Raw genomic sequence first — 14,191 nt, 5'->3', positions numbered from 1 at the left:
TCTTGATTCAGAGGGCCTGATGTACCAGAGCAAACTAAAAGTTCCTTTCCTCTTACAAGTACTCAAGTCAGGTTATTCACTCTTCACCCTGGATCCCTAGTGCTCTGATCCCTTTTTATACCACAATTGTTATTTTGGACTCCGTCTTCCGGTCTCAGATCCCCTTCTCCAATGTTCAGAAAATATTGTTTCTCGGGTGACTCACGGTTCACCTCCGATTTCCCCCCCCCCCACCCTCAGTCGGGCTTGATCCTTCCTTTTGCACAATTCATCTCCCTCAGCCGGGCTCAGACCAATTACAGTTAATATTAGTCATCAAAGACGTTTGAATGTACACATGATTTAGCTTGACCCGTTGCTGGACCACTTCGATTTCACAATTTTACATTTGCCACCTCTCAGTTGGATATCTAACAGAGACCTTCAAATTGGAACCCACCTGGTGCTGGACCACTCTGTATACGGTATCTATCTTGGCTTTAAAAATTCAGTCACTCCTTGGATGTTCAATTATATTTGCGTCGCTCATCGCATACGCTTCACACACTGTTCTCTTCAGATTTCTTCATAAAATGTTGCTGTTAGCAGACCGGTCCGTTTTAGGAACAAGGTTGCAAACGGTCTCCCCGATTTAGTGGCTGTGCTGACTTTACTTGTGCTGCTTTGTTATAGGAGCCAAGGGCAGTACCACGGCGCAATCACTCCTCCCGCCTTGGCTATCGATACGGGTGAGCCCTGGGTACCTTCTGGCACACAATGCACATTTCTTTAGCTTTAATTCCAGGTCTTATGTTTTAGTTTTGAAGGCTCATGAAAGTAGCATTTTTTTCTCTGACAAGGTCAAGGGTACGTCCCTCCTTGCAACCCTCTCTGGTCTTGCCTTTTATCCGTGTGGGGAAGTGTGATGGAAGTCTGGTGTGTAATGATCAGTAATTGCATGACTCTGCCTGACCCTTGTGTTGGGACATGTCGGGTATACGGCTCGGGTGTTAGTCCATTTTCTCTCACAGTGAGCTGACCGTGAGAAAGTGTTTGTCGGAAAAGGGAGTGGTTGTGTTCCTGTATTCTATCTGTTAGGAAGGGAAAAAGGTGTTACAGGGAAGGGGGATACCGCGTCTCGCCATCCGATGTCCCACTCCCCGAAGACCCTCATCCAGGTGATTCTCCCACACTGGTCCACCTCTAAGAACTGAATCCAAAAGCGATGGCTGTGTCCCGGTCACCAGGATGACAGATCCCCGGGGACTAGCGGGTGAGACACCTTCAGGTTTCTCACACAGGATGTAGGAAATCGTTTGCTTGCATTCTTGTAATTATAAATGTGCAATCATGGTAACAATGTGGTTCCTAAAAAAATTTGATTTGGCTCCTAAAATGTTAGCTTTGGGAGACAATTGCCCATTTGGCAAAAATGTTGTCACAGGGCTGTGGCTTCCAGAGGAGAAGGATCTGCACATCAACATCCTTGAGCTACGGGCAGTGTTCTGGGCCCTGAAGTCTTTCCTACCGTCTCTGAAGGGCAAGGTGGCGAGGATCTTCACAGACAACACCACCATCATGTTCTACATCAGGAAGCAAGGGGGTGCTTGATCCCCAGCACTCCCAAGTAATCTCAGGACTTGTGGCACTGGGCCATCAGACGGGATGTTCCTCGTCCCTCTCCACCTGGCAGGCATCAAGAACACCATCACAGACTTCCTCAGCAGGGTACTGCTCTCCTGCCATGAGTGGGAATTTAAGTCCGGATCAGGTGGACCGCCTGTTCGCCAAATGGGGCAGACCCCTGATCTTTTTGCGACAGCGGCGAACTCCAAATGCCAGAAGTTTTCCAGCAGATTCCATCAACCAAGGAGCTTGGCGCGGGATGCATTCTCATTCCTGTCGGAAGGTTGTTTCTGTAGGCTCCCCCCAACCCCCCCAATTTCCTCTCCTGCTATGTGTCATCAACACACTCTGTGTCAATGCAAGATGATAGTCATCGATCCGGTGTGGCCGAGGCAGGGTTGTTATCCCGACCTACTCAGCCTGTCAGCATCGCCTCCAGTCAAGTTGCTGGTACTTCCGGATCTGCTCACCAGATAGGGAGGCGCAATCCTTCACCACGACACAGAATCGCTGAACCTGAAGGCATTGCTCCTGCAGCCTTAGAGTTTGGATGTTATGAGTTGCCAGCCGACTGCAGGGAAGTCCTCGCCAAAGCCAGCGCGTTGTTGACTCTAAAGTACTATGGCCATAAGTAGAAGCATTTTGTTGGGTGGTTCTGGTCACAGAAGATTGCCCCTCTGATGGTCACGGCCCCGCAAATCCTTCCATACCTGCTGTCCTTGGCAAGAGCTGGACGGGGTCACGTATCCATAATGTTACACCAGGCGGCCATCTCACTTTGCACCAGATCCCCGGGAAGATCCTCGCTGTGGTCCCACAGACTCGCCAAGGAGTTCCTCAAGGCTTTTCTGATTCTGCCCACCGGTGAAGGCTCCTGCCCCAGCACGGGAACTCCATGTGGTTCTAACGAGGCTCATGGGAGCATTGTTCGAACCTATGCATCAAGCCCCACCAGACCCTGTGCTGCAGAAGGTTTAAATTACTTGCCTGTAACTTGTTTTCCAGCATGGGACTGGCATGGAGTCCCATGCAGACCCTCCCTACGGTCCCTCTGCTGCTCTTCCTGGTCATACTGCTGCTTTACATGCTTACCAAATCTGAAGATGGCTGCCAGAGGAGTGGTTTAGGGAGAGGACTGTCATTGGATGGGGGCAGAATGACCGAGAGGACAGTGATTGTTTTAGAGGAGAAATACAGTTTTAAAGTGAAACTGTTTTCTTTTACCGAGGATTCCCAGCCTGACTGAGAATATTCATGAGCATGTGAATCCATGCCAGACCCATGCTGGAGAACAATAGTTACAGGTAAGTAACTTAAACCATACAGGGTCTCATAACTCTGCACTGAGCCTGCTATGTATAAAGACACTATCTTTGAGGCCTCTAGGAGGCTGTTTGGAACATGAGACAATATGAGGATGGCCAAAGAATATGAGCACAGTATGCACACCAAGTTTTAACAAATGTTTCTACAGGGTTGGTAGATATTTAGTGAGGTGCAGAGGAGAAAAACACTGCCTTGACACTAGGCAGTGGTACAAAACAAGCAAAAGGAAGTGTCCACGAGCTGTGGATCTCTCGCGTCCCCTGCACACTCAGGTTATTGCCAGTGGCAATAAATTGTTCAAAATGTTTCTCTAATACTCTTGAGGATCTGTTTTAGTACTCCATTTTTAGTCTGAACTGCTTACACAGCAAAGGGGAATAACTCAAAGTTGACTTAGAGTAACTGGCTAATTAGCCACCAACTGGGGTTATCTCAATCTGCACTTTGGTAAGTCATTTACATGCTTTCTTAATCTGTAGAGGTAATAATCATGCAGTCACTTGGTTATTGATTTCAGTAGAAAAATACAATTTATTAATACATGCCAGTCTATATTCAGCAATATTACCAATTGTTGATCATCATATAGTGTCATGTCTTCAATCACAAAATATATACATTTTAGGTACAGTAGAGGCTTAACTACTGTTCCAAATAGCTCAACACGTTTCGGGAAGTAATTTTCCCTTCTTCAGGAGCAAAATTTTCTATGTTAATAACTTTCAAACTTCATGTTTTCATAATCTGGGTTCTTCCGGACAATCTAGTTTCCCTCTAGAAAGAAAATCACAGAGAATACTTTTAATCTATTGTTCTTCAATTACAATGTGCGTGGATACTTTGCCATTTTCACAACTCAAATGTGTCTACCTCTCATTGGTGCCCCTTCGGTGTGTCTCCGGCTGGAGTAGTCAGTAATCAGGGTGTGTGACTCCTAGTTTATTGATTTGGTCCCGGGTAGAGGCTGGAGCTGAAGAGTTCTATAGGGAAGGATATGGGTCCATAATTCTGCTTGTTAAAGTATTACAAAATGTCTTCAAGGCTGAGCAATGTGAGGATGGCCCTTAACCCAAAGCAGGCCCACCACTTAAGGAGTGAGCACACGTTTGTATGTAAAGTAAATTTATTGTACAATCGGCCTGGAGTGGCTAGATGATTCTACAATTGAGTCAAACTAACCGGAGTCTCCCTGAACCACACAAGTTGACACATTATATACATTTTTGCAAGATAAAACTCTCCCAGATATTTTATTACAAACCACCCCCAAACGTGATTGGACAAAGCCGATAAGAAATAAATCCAATCTTTCTCCAATATCCCCTTCTCATTGGTCACCATCATCTTAACTAGCATCTTCAGCTCATGTGTACAACACACCCCCTTGGATGTCATGACCTACCACGGACAAATCTTAACAGTTACACATTCATTACAAGTCCCAGCAGGCCTGAGACCTCTTAACCCCGGACATAATTGCGCATGGTTTGCAAGAGTATTAAAATAAAATATGAGGGGAAGAATAAACGGGTTCCCTTTGAACTGGCGATAACCATCTCACCCATACGGACTTGCTGGCATCTTCGGAACACTAATCTACTACCAATTCAACATGCATGGGCTCTGGTCACATCCTGAGAAAAATAATTGAATCCCATGAAGTATCAGTCAACTTGCCCTCAGGCGTCCCTTCACTCTAGGTTTATTGCTGGTCAAAAGCAAATGACCGAATCCCCCTGAAAAATAAATAACAGGCTCCCATGCATTTAAGATTGTATCATCCTTCTGCGATACTGCCAAGCCATAAAAACCCTGGGCTGACCTGTTGGCTGACCATCTGCTTAGTGTCGCAGTTACTCATTACCTTTCCTTGGCCTGAAAAAACAGTTTTTCCCAATCACCCAGAATTCACCTCGCAAACCCTGACTGCAGAGTTTACCGAATTTATGAAAAGAGCACACTGCGTATATATTTGTAAATTCCCCCTGTATGTATATCAGTGCATGCATGTTTTAAAAACGACTCCGTCCTCTTCTCAGTGGTTTCTTCGCGACAAACCCCCTTTCTCGCATGCCTATTATGAAGCTCATTGTTTGCCCAGCTGCTAGGCAGTTCGTGGCACCCCATACCCAGATTGTATTTATATTTCATTGGTTATTTTGCCTTACATTTAGAATTTGCATGCAGCAAGATGAATCAGTCACAAATTAACACATATCCCATTCTCATTAACTACGCTAGATACATAAAAAATTGCAACATCGCACCAACTTGGCTGCTCCCCAGTCACAAGTATGGCGCGTCCAACGTCAACCCCTCTTTATCATTGGGACATTTCCTGACCACCCCAGCAACACTAATCACCATCCTAGTGTTTTGGTTTTGTGTGACCAGAAGAGATTCTAGCTTCTTGTTTATTCATCAAAACCACCGTTTTCTTTTTTTTTTCATTAATTGAAGTTAATAAAGCACTTGTCAATTCAGAACTGATTGTGAATTCTTGTGGTGGGACAGCGGTCCTTTCACATTTGTTAGTGCAAAATCATTTATTTTAGCCTTCCACCTGCATACGAGAGAGATGGAAGAACAGCCATGTGTGCTGATTGCTTCCTGAGCTCGGTTTCTGTGGGCAGAGGAAGCGGGCATTGACTTGGGACCCAGAACAGGAATAGGGAGCAGCAGGAAATAAAGTAGTCCCTGCTAACACGAAGGACGCTGGAATGGCTGAGCGTGCAACCGAATTCTGCTACACCCCCGCACCTTCGTACGTTGCATGCTGCAGTTGCTTTTCCAAATCATATTTTTGTGAGGGCTCAATCGCGCCTCACCTAATTTGGGACGTATTAGGGTATGGGGTGAAGACTGACCTGCAGATGATTTGTTGACTTTGGGCACACAAGAGTCAGACTGAGGAAGAAAGGGGAAAGTAAGAGGAGGTGAAATAAGTAAACTGGCATTGGAGTTTAGCTACAGCAAAGGAAAAAGATGGTGTGAGTGAAAGGTATCTAGAAGGAAGGCCAGAGAAAAGATGGCAATAGAATGGAAAAGAAAGGGTGATGAGAAAAACAGGAAAATGGAGACGGTAGCAAAAGATGTATGGAGATGGACGGATAAATATAGGAATGGGGCAAGGTTCTGAGCGTAGTGCCAAGGCAAGACAAGGAGAGCAGTAAACCACATAATGAAGTGGATGGGAAGTGAGGAGTAAAACTGAGATACAAAGAGCTGTGAGAAACCTAGGATTATGCAGGCGCAATGGATGCAGTGGACTTGTGGCAGCAATATCTAATCGATATAGCTTTAACTTCCAATGATTTAGTGGTCTTGGTGAGGAATCGCATAGTGGGGTTTGCACAATTTGATGCACGTATGACACCGGTTAGACAAACCTGTTCTATAAATTGGCTTGAAGCCTGGATAGTGTTCTTCAATGCCAAAGAATCTCTCCAATCTGGACTTACGTTTTGAAAGTAGGAGAGTCACAAGTTTGGAAAGATGATCTTTATAGTAGCCTTTCCATGCACATGATTAGGAATGTCGGGCAATGGTACGAGGGGTGGCTGCCCTACTGGGACAGCATGTTGGGGGCCCCACCTGTCTTTTCACAATAATGAATTTTTTTTGACAAAGACAATGAAACGTGTAACGTACACGTTGCATTTTCATTGGTGCAGCAGCATGAAAGGCTGCTTGGCTGGAACTGCTGGCTGCACTGTTATTACAGTGGAGAGCATTCTGAAGAGCCATCATCCCCACTGGGCATGCTCTGTGCAGTTTGAGCCTCAGTGAGATGACAGATTCTCCAAACCAGGCTTGGAGTGAGGCCTGGGGGCGTTACAATTGAAACTCCCCCCAAGGCATAGATTGCACTTCACCCTGCCTGCCCCCATCCTCTATCTCATACGGGCTAGGTTTACAATTTGCTGACCACACCCCAGTTTATGTTAGAGGTAAGAGGTGGGATCAAGTAATGCTGAGTGATGCCACAAGCTGAGGGAGGCAACTGGCAGGATTTGGTCTCCAGTCCACGCTCCCACCCTCCCACAGCTAGTGACGTCAGTTTAAATTAAATCGCTAGGCTCTATGGAAAGTCTCCTCCCCCCACCCACCCAAGTACACGTGCCCGGCCAGCAGCAGAAGGGTGTTGTGGCTGCCTGGCCTGTCGTGGGACGAAAGAAACAGGCGGAAATAAAACTTCCAGACATGAAGGACGTCCAGATTAATGACCGACTTTAAATACATTAAGTGAAAAATATATATGTTGGCAGCACCGGAAATGTTTCTAATTTGTGCGTATAATTTCCGTCACATAATTTCACCTTTTCAAAGCGGCATCTGTCCTACATACTTTTCTTCAGTAATCCAAAGCAACACGGACCGGTGCTTCTTTTTAAAACGTCGAATTTTGTGACTGATATGTAATGCTTGGCGCGCTTTCATTTCGCATCAACATACTTTGAGCTTGTATGAGTCATACGACTCCTTACTCCTAAATGTTTAAATTATGTGAATTCGAGATGTAAATGCAGTTGTACTACACCGCTCTGTCGATTGACTGTTTCTTTGCAGGGGAATGACCTCACATAAATCATTTAATTTTAAGGATTCATGTGATTGCTTTAACTAATGCCTCTGTCATGGGCAGGGCCGACCTGACTAGCCATTGATTGAAATGGTCGCTGTTAGCCATCCGCATCAGTGTCCAGGGTTGGGGTCTTGTTTGTGCTGCTGGACTGTAAGGCAATGCTTGTTCCTTTTTAGTCTCCAGACGAGAGCTGCATCAGTGACAAAATCCTAAAGCCTTCCCCCAACAGTCATTTGTTAAAAGGGTGCCTGGAATAGTCCAACACAGCTAAGCACATGCTCTAGTGCAGGACAGACAGCTCACTGTGGTAGGCGATTGCCGCTGAGATCTGTGCTCGCACTGCAGATTACATTTTCAAAACCATGAAGGGGCAAATCTTTTTGTTTCTGGAGGAGCTAAAATGTATGCCTTTTTTAAAATTACTAATTATATATGGAACAAGTGTTTGCAGAGGACTTCAATCCCTTAAATATCAACAGAGCCATTTTAGCAAAGCAGTGCTTCAGAGCGCAGAGGCATAGGCTATGGGGTGTATGGTTCAGAGTGTTTTGAATTGGGCTGCAATTCCATATTGTCCAGGCTGCTGGTGCATTGTGGCCTCGTCTGCCCATTGTTTTTGGCAAATACGCAAGAGGATATGGCTGAGCTATGGCAGAGTGGACATGATAGGAGGAAGAGGTAAATTAGCTAACAGAGTTGTCCAACTGGAGGTGAAAAATGTTTAGTGTGCTTTGCAAATTCCAGCATGATCAGGTGGTAGGGAGGGACATCTGCATCTTTCGGTGCATGTATAACTTGACTTTGGTAATGCACATACTCCTAGTCATGCCAAAAAAAGCATTATTGTATTGTAATTAGCAGCTGGCCCAGACGAGGGAAAGGGAGGGCAATGGGGGGGTTGGGGGAAGGGGGTGGGTTTGGGGGGAGTACCAGCAGTAAGAGGATTTGAAGAGAAAGACACTGTAGTCGTACCCCCCCCCCCCCAGCCATACAAGGTTGGGGGGGGGGTATTTTGCTTCTGCATGTTTGCACGGCCCATTGGGGGGGATGCAGGCTGGGGTCCTGCAGAGATTAATGTTTGAAGGGGCATCCTCATGCCCCCTGTATAGTGGGTCTCTGATTGGGCCGGAGGGTAAGGGAAGCCACATTGGTGCAGCCAGCATGAGCATGCTTTCTTACTGTGGCATGGCATTTTCTAAGGCTTGCTTTATGGGCAAAGCCAACAGTAGTATTTTCTTTGGGTGTATACTGGCATATATTGGTGCACAGCACGGATGTGTATGGATACAGGTAGCATAAAAAAGAAATTCTACACTGGCAGAATAATGGCATAAAGTGGGAAACCTTATAAAAGTGTGTTGGTAAATGCTCCTGGGCTCTCTTGGAGATTTGGCAGCTGATGGATATAGTCTTGCATTACCCTACAAAACAGATTTTAAACATTTGGGCATTTTACCCAATTTCTCAGTGTTTTTCAAAATAGGCCCTTTCAACCAGTTATCTAATAACGTTTCTCGGGGAAAGACCCCCCCCCCTGAATCCATCTGGCCAGCAGAGTTGTAGCCAGGATTGTCTAACTAGTGGGGCCTGAAGCTAATGCAGTTGGGCCCACCGCAGTGACATTAACATCTGTAAATGCCTACACTGCGCTGATGAGTATGAATTTACAGATTTTGGGAGGGGCCTTGCCCGCTCAAGCCCTACCCTGTCTACTCCCTGCTGGCCAGGTTCACACCCAATTGCTATGTTGAATGGTACCTCCCTACCTGAGATTCGCAGGATGTTTAAATTGAGCTGGACTGCTTTGCTGTTGGCTCATCAGTCTATGCTGGTCAGATATCAGTGGTGAATAAACCAAATACCTATGTCAACCTTCTGGCATGGTGAGCCATTGCAAGCGATGCCGCTTCCTCCCCACCACCCGACCCCATCCTGGCAGTATAGCTTTGACAGTCTTCTCTCCATTCTGGCAGGCCAAAGTATCAGGAACACATCAGATACGAGCTTTATCACAGAAAACATAGTTGCCATTTCACATCCTGTGAATGGTAGCAGCCCACATTATTTTACTAAGGATTTTCGAGATTTTATTTATGGCTTGATTCTCAACTAACCTGTGTGGTTTACATGTGTGGTTTTAGTGTAATGCCCCGTCCGCCCGTGCACTCGCACACCTCCTTTGTATCCATTCTTAATTTCTCAGAAAACCCAAATCTATTCAGTCAAATGGCCAGGATAGCTTAAAGTCGGATCGCTGCAGGTTTATAGCTTCAGCCTGTAAAATGCAGAGTTGTGCTATTTGGTGCTGGAGGTGGGACACACTGTGCATGAAATTGTCGTAGGGGAAGCAATTGCCACCATTTGAAAGTTGCTGAAAAGAGCCACTCGTAGAGCGGCTGCAACTAGCAATACTCTAGGATCGTATCAACGATATGCAAAATTCGGCATACTCCAATCGTATGTACATTGGAAGATTAAATGTTTCCAAGAAATAGTAATCGCTTTTGACTAAGGTTAAAAGGGTGCATTTTATTTAAACACCAAACTCATTGAAGACCAGCCTGGTTTCATGCTCCATCTGTTCTGGCAGTGAAAACCTTTTCTTTTCTCCCAAAGATTCAAATAGGATCTGAAGATGTTCAAGTAGAAATGTCGCCAACAAACTTGTTTGTGCGAGCACTGAGACTATAAACCAGATTTTGTTTTAATGCAGGGTGTTGGGTGTCCTGACCCACGTTTAAGCTATCATGCCACAACATTTGGTGCTGTGCGCTTAGAAAATTCAAGATGGCGGAAAACCCACATGTGCGCCGAAATCCAGGAAAGCTGCGCAGTTTGTGCGCACACCAAAATGGTTGCCTCACTTGTCACCCACCAGTGCGAGAATGAAAGGCCGGGTTGCCATGAGGGAAATGGGTTGCCAAAGGAAAAACAGTAGCGCCGGTTAGCTTCAAAGCGCTTTAAAATCACCATTGGACTACCCGCACAGTAGTCTGAAACCATTGGGAATGGCAATGCTGATTGCCAAATGCAACCTAGAATTGTGGGGAATTCATTTCTTAAATCCCAAAAATGGGTGCAGTACCAGTACTCACCACTATCCAAAAGCCGGCGTTTTAAAACCACCCTGTGTTTCTCTGAAGGCAGGCTCAAAATGCCTATTTTCAAACATTGCAACATGTGCAAAATATTCACGGAACACCAGCAGACATTTGGCAGAATGAGGTTTTGTGTGCTTACAAAATCGGGGAAATGAAGAGCCCAAAACAATGCTTATAACAAAACTGCTATGGAGTCAGCAGTTTAAGTTGCACTGGATTTAAAGACACTAAAATCGAAAATGTTTAGATTAAATGAGTGACCTATGTTTGGTGTCACATGCCTTTGCAATTGTTTAAATGTCATAGTTTAAACTTAGAATCAGCATTCTAGCTGCATGTGTAAAATTGCAAGTTAATTTAAAAAGCAACAAAAAACATGACAGTTAGCTGAAAGTCTGGCTTAAGGAACTTGATTCTGCCTGGCAACTACCCCCATCAGGAGTGAAACTTGAGTCACAACTGTGTTCCCAGGCCTATCTGCCTTTTGCTGGCCACACTAAGGATATGCCATCTATCTGATAATTGAATTACCTGTGCTCTACAGGAGCTCTGAACAAAGCCTGTCTTGACTCAGGCAAAGGTTTTATTACAGCGGTCGTAAAATGTAGCTTCCTCTTGGCAGAAGCTGGGAGGGGCACTGCCTGTGAGAGCAAGCTGGCTTGGCAGAACTGGATAAACCAGTATTTCCACCATGTGACCTGGGAAACCACACCCCTTTGTAGCCAGAATATTGTTTAGAAAAAGATGAATAACTCATGGTGCGGACATGTGAAAATTTTATAAATGATACCATAATTCTTGTGATTTTTCTGCCCACAGTTTAAGAGGTTTTTAGAACCGGTGGTATGTTCAGGGGGGTGTTAGCGGAAAAGTGGATATTACTCTAAATGTATGCATGTTAAAAATCTGAAACTTCATCAGTTAATGTCCATACTCCCTGCGCACATGTATGTAAAGTTGGGTCAATGTCAGAAATTGAAAAATCAGTTAAAAAGTCAATTATGTGCCATTTCTGAATGCAAGCTCTTAGAAACAGCAGATTTGGACAGAGACATGGCTAAATTCAGCCACACCATGTATATGTAATTTCAAGCAACTGTGTAACTGTGAAATATGTCTTTTGTTATCAAATATAGAATATGTGCAATCTGACAGGGGAGTGTCCTATCTGCAAGCCATAAAATGACATCACTCTGACTCACAGTTCCTTCCCCAATCAAGTGAGGAATGGAAATTTGACCAATGACAAGGGAGAGGGGCAAGTTTAGTTATGACCAACACACACACCCACTTGCAGAACATATAAATGGACTACTGAAACTTAGGTAGAGACCTTCAATTCCATCTGCCGCTGGAAGCTCTGCCGGAAAAATCCATACTTACCTCCATCAAACTTCAAAGAGCCAACACTTAGACTCCAAGATAAACAGAGACTTCAGAACCTTAACCAAAAAGGTCACTGCCAGCAAGAGTATTTGTCAGCAGGCCTAAAAATCTTTTTGCAACTGAACTCTTCAGACAGCCGGCTGACGCCGTCTGAATTTTGCCAAGAACTTTTGCAAGAACCCGGTGACAGAAATATCCAAAGAGAAGGCAGGACCCGACCCAGAGAACCGGTGCCTAGCAGAGACCAGGCCATTGTATCCAGAGTGCTGACCCCGATGCTGTGAGCAGTTCCAGAGGCCAGGCGCTGTGAGCGGAACCCGGGAAGACCTGACCAGATCGTGACAAAGCCGCCTTCCTGTTTAAAATCTCTTGTGAGTACCGCCAAACTGTACCAAACCAAAGCTCTTAGTTTAAATTCATCTAATTCAATCTATTTAACCTAAGTAGAACTGCCTGATAGCTCCAAATCTGTCACCTGTCATTCTAGCTGCAAAATCTGTCACTTGTCATTTTGAGCTTTTAAAATTTCAAATCTGAAAAACGACCTTCACAAAATCGCCCATATCTCTGCGACCGTTTGTCTTAGAGACTTGCAATAACTTTCATCTGAAAGCTTAGAATCGTGGCTTTCCTACGAACCTAGAACCGCATTCCTACCCCCTATAGTTTTACCGCAATCGCGGAACACGCATCCGCGAATTTTACCGCGATTTGCAAATTTCTCCTCGTGTAAAAACAGCTGCTGCTTGCCTTCCATTTGCCAGAAATTTGTTTAACCTGCTAATCATTCCTGAATCATTGCAAGAGTGAGCCTGAGCTAATATTAACTAGATACCACTCACCCTGAACCTCTAGAGGGAATCAAAAGCATTTTAGCATACTTTTCACTGAATTGCCAGCACATATAGAAGCAATTTGGGCCTGTGTTTTCAAACTTCTGTAGTCTAAGCTTGCTGGGGTGAACTGAATTACAGTTGATTGCATTTCTGAGAACTGTGTGCTTCCTTCCATTTCCTTGCATTGTATCAAGGGGGGGAGGGGATTGCCAGAGAAAAGTGATTACATTGTTTTGTTGAAATCATATTGAGTATTTTCTATACTGCATTTCATTCATTCAACCTTGCATTTCCTTGAACCCTATAAAGCATTCTCTACCACCTTATACTTCTGTACCTATTTACCACTGTGCTACCTTATCCATTTCATGTCAACTCCTTATTGATTATAGAGAAGCGTGTTAGTGCCAGATTCTCCGTTGTTAATCTTTATCATATCAGATTAAGTGTGATATTCAATTATTAATTTATTATAAGGTGTGACATATATATATCTATTGTTTAAATTATCAAATAAACCTTTTAACTTGCAAAACAGAACTACTTCTTGGCTCAGTGGGGTCAGGGGGATTCCAAGAGAGGGGTGTTATATAGGGGTAGTCCTCCAGAACGCATGAACTGGACATAAAGATATATCAATAAGGGTTTTCATTCAGTATTATAGACTAGGCGTTGACTTAGCTGTAGTGTTGAATTGAATCCTCTTACAAACTGGGGGCTCGGCCGGACGTTTGGGTTAGAATACCACTTGTGCAGCTTAATACAGTGTGCTAACTGACGGGATACATACATCCGGTCGGATCACCACGCTGCATTACGCTGTGAAGCATTCCTCAAAAGGGACACTCCAAGAAAAGTTCTGTTCTGCAAAAATAAAATACTAACTTCTGTAAGTCAGGAGAGAGACCAATCTCTAGAATGACGACCTTGGTAGATATGAAAATAGCCAGAGAGCACTTCTTACATAAACTATTTGTGAGAGGTGAATGGGCTGAGCAGGGCCAGGATGCCTGGTTGCAGGCCATCACGCGACAGGTCACTGAAACAGGGTCAGACTTATGGAGAGATCAGGGTCCATTACATGTGGCCCTGAGTGAACTATATATGGCTCCTAAAGCCAAAGAGGAACACAATAAGATTGCCAGGATAGCAGCATACCTGTACCTATATATGGGAGACATGCAGGATAGATGTGCTGAAAGCCAAAATCTGGCAAATAGGCAACAGGTGGTGTTAGAGAAGGTCCAATCTGACCTGGTCTCTTCTGAGCAGAGGCTGCAGGGGAGCCAGGAGTCCGAAAATGACAGCAGGCAGTACATCATTAAAATAAAAGAGGATATGGGCATCCTACA

General features: G+C 44.7%; 1 protein-coding gene across 1 annotated transcript in view; it reads left to right on the top strand.

The window, feature by feature from the left end:
• The window catches only part of SELENOF (selenoprotein F), a 207,719-nt gene that overhangs the window by 82,203 nt on the left and 111,325 nt on the right, over window positions 1-14,191 (top strand). The window lies entirely within an intron of this gene.

The sequence above is a fragment of the Ambystoma mexicanum genome, chromosome 1q (genome assembly GCF_040938575.1).
Source record: "Ambystoma mexicanum isolate Mex_15411 chromosome 1q, UKY_AmexF1_1, whole genome shotgun sequence".
Lineage (NCBI taxonomy): Eukaryota > Metazoa > Chordata > Amphibia > Caudata > Ambystomatidae > Ambystoma > Ambystoma mexicanum.
This window is presented reverse-complemented; position numbering and strand designations above follow the sequence as displayed.